The sequence below is a fragment of the Arachis ipaensis genome, chromosome B10 (assembly GCF_059453495.1).
Source record: "Arachis ipaensis isolate K30076 ecotype BB chromosome B10, ASM5945349v1, whole genome shotgun sequence".
NCBI lineage: Eukaryota > Viridiplantae > Streptophyta > Magnoliopsida > Fabales > Fabaceae > Arachis > Arachis ipaensis.
In genome coordinates, this window is record NC_142435.1 from 114,711,171 (window position 1) to 114,717,334 (window position 6,164).

The following is a 6,164-nucleotide window of genomic DNA, read 5'->3' on the forward strand; positions in this document are numbered from 1 at the left end:
TCATCACATTCAGGTTGAAGTGCGAGTGAATATCTTAGAAGCGAAATAAGATGAATTGAATAGAAAACAGTAGTACTTTGCATTAATCTTTGAGGAACAGCAGAGCTCTACACCTTAATCTATGGAGTGTAGAAACTCTACCGTTGAAAATACATAAGTGAAAGGTCCAGGCATGGCCGAATGGCCAGCCCCTCTGATCTAAGAACCAGGCGTCCAAAGATATCAAATACAATAGTAAAATGTCCTATTTATAATAAACTAGCTTCTAGGGTTTACAGAAGTAAGTAATTGATGCATAAATCCACTTCCGGGGCCCACTTGGTGTGTGCTTGGGCTGAGCTTGAAGTCTACACATGGAGAGGTCATTCTTGGAGTTGAACGCCAGCTTTTGTGCCATTTTGGGCGTTGAACTCCACTTTGCAACTTGTTTCTGGCGCTGGACGCCAGAATTGGGCAGAGAGCTGGCGTTGAACGCCGGTTTGCGTCATCTAAACTTGGGAAAAGTATGGACTATTATATATTTCTGGAAAGCCCTGGATGTCTACTTTCCAACGCAATTGGAAGAGCGCCATTATGAGTTCTGTAGCTCCAGAAAATCCATTTTGAGTGCAGGGAGGTCAGAATCCAACAGCATCAACAGTCCTTCTTCAACCTCTGAATCTGATTTTTGCTCAAGTCCCTCAATTTCAGCCTGAAAATACCTGAAATTACAGAAAAATATACAAACTCATAGTAAAGTCCAGAAATGTGAATTTAACATAAAAACTAATGAAAACATCCCTAAAAGTAACTAGATCCTACTAAAAACATACTAAAAACAATGCCAAAAAGCGTATAAATTATCCGCTCATCACAACACCAAACTTAAATTGTTGCTTGTCCCCAAGCAACTGAAAATCAAATAGGATAAAAAGAAGAGAATATACTATAAATTCCAAACTATCAATAAAACATAGCTCCAATCAGATGAGCGGGACTTGTAGCTTTTTGCCTCTTGAATAGTTTTGGCATCTCACTTTATTCATTGGGGTTCAGAATGATTGGCATCTATAGGAACTCAGAGTTCAGATAGTGTTATTGATTCTCCTAGTTCAGTATGATGATTCTTGAACACAGCATTTTTATGAGTCTTGGCCGTGGCCCTAAGCACTTTGTTTTCCAGTACTACCACCGAATACATAAATGCCACAGACACATAATTGGGTGAACCTTTTCAGATTGTGACTCAGCTTTGCTAAAGTCCCCAATTAGAGGTGTCCAGGGTTCTTAAGCACACTCTTTTTTTGCTTTGGACCTTGACTTTAACCGCTCAGTCTCAAGTTTTCACTTGACACCTACACGCCACAAGCACATGGTTAGGGACAGCTTGGTTTAGCCGCTTAGGCCAGGATTTTATTCCTTTAGGCCCTCCTATCCACTGATGCTCAAAGCCTTGGGATCCTTTTTATTTACCCTTGCCTTTTGGTTTTAAGGGCTACTGGCTTTTTGCTTTTGCCTCTTGGTTTTAAGAGCTTTGGCTTTTTCTGCTTGCTTTTTCTTTTTTTTTTTCTTTCTATATTTTTTTTCGCTCTCTTTTTTTTTTTCTGCAAGCTTTGTTCTTTGCTGCTTTTTCTTGCTTCAAGAATCATTTTTATGATTTTTCAGATTATCAAATAACATGTCTCCTTCTCATCATTCTTTCAAGAGCCAACATGTTTAACATTCTTAAACAACAACTTCAAAATATATATGCACTGTTCAAGCATTCATTCAGAAAACAAGAAGCATTGTCACCACATCAATATAATTAAACTAAGTTCAAGGATAAATTTGAAACTCATGTACTTCTTGTTCTTTTGAATTAAAACATTTTTCATTCAAGAGAGGTGATGGATTCATAGGACATTCATAACTTTAAGACATAGTTACTAACTACTAATGATCATGTAATGAAGACACAAACATAGATAAGCACATAACATAGAAAACGAAAAACAAAAGAAATAAGAACAAGGAATGAATCCACCTTAGTGATGGTGGCGTTTCCTCCTTGAGGAACCAATGATGTCCTTGAGCTATTCTATGTCTCTTCCTTGTCTTTGTTGCTCCTCCCTCATTGCTTTTTGATCTTCTCTTATTTCATGAAGCATGATGGAGTGCTCTTGATGTTCCACCCTTAATTGTCCCATGTTGGCACTTAATTCTCCTAGGGAGGTGTTGATTTGCTCCCAATAGTTTTGTGGAGAAAATTGCATTTGAGGCATCTCCGGGATCTCATGGTGATGAGCTTCCTGCACCTCTTGAGCTCCATGAATGGGCTCTCTTGCTTGCTCCATCTTTTTCTTAGTGATGGGCTTTGGAGATGAACCTTTCCATGTCCCATGACTCGGAGGTGGAAGCTTTTGTCTTCCCTTTTCCATTTCTAGAGGATTCTCCGGTCTTAGGTGCCATCAATGGTAATGGAAAAACAAAAAGCTTATGCTTTTACCACACCAAACTTAGAATATTGCTCGCCCTCAAGCAAGAAAAGAAAGGATTAGAAGAAGAAGAAGAAGAAAATATGGAGAAGAGGGGTGAAGTGTATTTCGGCCAAGTAGAGAAAAGAAGGTTGTGTTGTGTGAAAATGAGGAAGAATGGAGGGCTATATATAGGGGAGGGAGGGGGTTAAGGTTCGGCCATTTAGGGTGGGTTTGGGTGGGAAATTGGTTTTGAATTTTGAAGGTAGGTGGAGTTTATGAGGTAGGTTTATGGGGAAGAGTGGATGGATGTGAGTAGTGAAAAGGTGATTGGGAAGAGAGATTGAGGTGATTGGTGAAGGATTTTGGGGAAGAGTGTTTATGGGATTGTGTGAAAGAGGGGTGAGAAGAAGTGAGTGGAGGTAGGTGGGGATCCTGTGGGGTCCACAGATCCTGAGGTGTTCAAGGATTTAAAACCTTGCACCAAATTAGGCATGTAAAATGCCCTTGCACACAACTCTGGGCGTTCAGCGCCAGGTTGGTGCCCATTTTGGGCGTTCAACGCCCATTTACTGGCCATTTCTGGTGTTGAATGCCAGAACCATGCTTGTTCTGGGCGTTCAGCGCCAGCTCCTCTCCAGGGTGCAATTCTGGCGTTCAGCGCCCAGATGATGCCCATTTTGGGCGTTCAGCGCCCAGATACTGCCCATTTTGGGCATTCAGCGCCAGAACCATGCTCTGTTCTGGCGTTGAACACCAGGCAGATGCTTCCTCCAGGGTGTGATTTTTCTTCTGCTGTTTTTGATTCCGTTTTCAATTTTTATATTTATTTTGTGACTCCTCATGATCATGAACCTATAAAGACATATAACTAAGAAAAATATAGTTAGATAAATAGAAATTGGGTTGCCTCCCAACAAGTGCTTCTTTAATGTCAATAGCTTGACAGTGGGCTCTCATGGAGCCTCACAGATGTTCAGAGCATTGTTGAGACTCCCCCAACACCAAACTTAGAGTTTGGATATGGGAGTTCAACACCAAACTTAGAGTTTGGTTGTGGCCTCCCAACACCAAACTTAGAGTCTGACTGTGGGGGCTTTGGTTAACTCTGCTTTGAGAGAAGCTTTTTTTGCTTCCTCTCCATGGATGTAGAGAGAGATCCTTGAGTTGTAAACACAAGGTTATCCTTATTTAATTGAAAGATCAATTCTCCTCTGTCCACATCAATCACAGCTCTTGCTGTGGCTAGGAAAGGTCTTCCTAGGATGATGGATTCATCCTCTTCCTTTCCAGTATCCAGGACTATGAAATCAGCAGGGATGTAAAGGCCTTCAACCTTTACTAACACGTCCTCTACTTGTCCATAAGCCTGTTTTCTTGAATTATCTGCCATCTCTAATGAGATTCTAGCAGCTTGCACCCCATAGATTCCCAGTTTCTCTATTACAGAGAGGGGCATGAGGTTTATTCCTGAACCAAGGTCACACAGAGCCTTAAAGATCATGGTGCCTATGGTACAAGGTATTATGAACTTTCCAGGATCCTGTCTCTTCTGAGGCAATGTCAGTTGATCCAGATCACTTAGTTCATTGGTGAACAAGGGAGGTTCATCTTCCCAAGTTTCAATACCAAATAATTTGGCATTTAGCTTCATGATTGCACCAAGAAACTTGGCAGTTTGCTCTTCAGTAACATCCTCATTCTCTTCAGAAGAGGAATACTCATCAGAGCTCATGAAGGGCATAAGGAGGTTTAATGGAATCTCTATGGTCTCTAGTTGAGCCTCAGATTCCTTTGGTTCCTCAGAGGGAAACTCCTTATTGATCACTGGATGTCCCAGGAGGTCTTCCCCCTTGGGATTCATGTCCTCTCCTTCCTCTACAGGTTCGGCCATGGTGCTTATGTCAATGGCCTTGCACTCTACTTTTGGCTTCTCTTCTGTATTGCTTGGGAGAGTACTAGGAGGGATTTCAGTGATCCTTTTACTCAGCTGGCCCACTTGTGCTTCCAAATTTCTAATGGAAGACCTTGTTTCATTCATGAAACTTACAGTGGCCTTGGATAGATCAGAAACTAAGTTTGCTAAATTAGAAGTATTTTGTTCAGAGTTCTCTGTCTGTTGCTGAGTGGATGATGGAAAAGGTTTATTATTGTTAAACCTGTTTCTTCCACCATTATTAAAGCCTTGTTGAGGCCTTTGATCCTTCCATGAGAGATTTGGATGATTTCTCCATGATGGGTTATAGGTGTTTCCATAAGGTTCACCTAAGTAATTCACCTCTGCTATTGCAGGGTTTTCAGGATCATAAGCTTCTTCTGCATAAGAAGCCTCTTGAGTACTGTTGGATGCAGCTTGCATTCCATTCAGACTCTGAGAAATCATATTGACTTGCTGAGTCAATATTTTGTTCTGAGCCAATATGGCATTCAGAGTATCAACTTCAAGAACTCCCTTCTTCATAGGCGTCCCATTACTCATAGGATTCCTCTCAGAAGTGTACATGAACTGGTTATTAGCAACCATGTCAATGAGTTCTTGAGCTTCTGCAGGCATTTTCTTTAGGTGAATGGATCCACCTGCGGAAGTATCCAATGACATCTTTGATAGCTCAGATAAACCATCATAGAATATATCCAGGATGGTCCATTCTGAAAGCATGTCAGAAGGACACTTCTTGGTCAGCTGCTTGTATCTTTCCCAAGCTTCATAGAGGGATTCACCTTCTTTCTGTCTGAAGGTTTGAACATCAGCTCTAAGCTTGCTCAGCTTTTGAGGAGGAAAGAACTTGGCTAAGAAAGCCGTGACCAGCTTATCCCAAGAGTTCAGGCTATCTTTGGGTTGAGAGTCCAACCACACTCTAGCTCTGTCTCTTACAGCAAAAGGGAAAAGCATGAGCCTATAGACTTCAGGATCTACTCCATTAGTCTTAACAGTATCACAGATCTGCAAGAATTCAGTTAAGAACTGAAAAGGATCTTCAGATGGAAGTCCATGAAACTTGCAGTTCTGCTGCATCAGAGAAACTAGCTGAGGTTTCAGCTCAAAATTGTTTGCTCCAATGGTAGGAATGGAGATGCTTCTTCCATGTAAATTAGAATTAGGTGCAGTAAAGTCACCAAGCATTCTCCTTGCATTATTGTTGTTGGGTTCGGCTGCCATCTCCTTTACTTGTTCGAAATTTTCAATAAGGTTGTCTCTGGATTGTTGTAATTTAGCTTCTCTTAGTTTTCTCTTCAGAGTCCTTTCAGGTTCTGGATCAGCTTCAACAAGAATGCCTTTTTCTCTGTCCCAGCTCATAAGAAAGAGAAGAGAAAAAGAAAAGAAGAGGAATCCTCTAATCTGAGCAACAAGATGAACCGTCAGTTGTCCAAACTCGAACAATCCCCGGCAACGGCGCCAAAAACTTGGTGCGCAGAAATTGTGATTACACTTTAATTATGTAAAATTCATTGCTCTTTCTTTCCCTGGTGATGACGCCAAAAACATGATGCCAATGCCATGGTTCACAACTTCGCACAACTAACCAGCAAGTGCACTGCGTCGTCCAAGTAATACCTCACGTGAGTAAGGGTCGAATCCCACGGAGATTGTTGGTATGAAGCAAGCTATGGTCACCTTGTAAATCTCAGTCAGGCGGATATAAAATAGTAATGGGGTTTTCGAAATTAATTAATAAAATAGGGATAGAAATACTTATGTAAATCATTGGTGAGAATTTCAGATAAGCG

At 41.2% G+C, this 6,164-nt stretch overlaps 1 non-coding gene across 1 annotated transcript; it reads left to right on the forward strand.

Annotated features, from left to right (window-relative positions):
- The first annotated feature begins 5,088 nt into the window (after positions 1-5,088).
- LOC148581381 (small nucleolar RNA R71) lies at positions 5,089-5,196 on the forward strand. Its single transcript, XR_015896815.1, has one exon. It is a non-coding gene; the product is annotated as a small nucleolar RNA R71 (small nucleolar RNA).
- Positions 5,197-6,164: the final 968 nt, after the last annotated feature.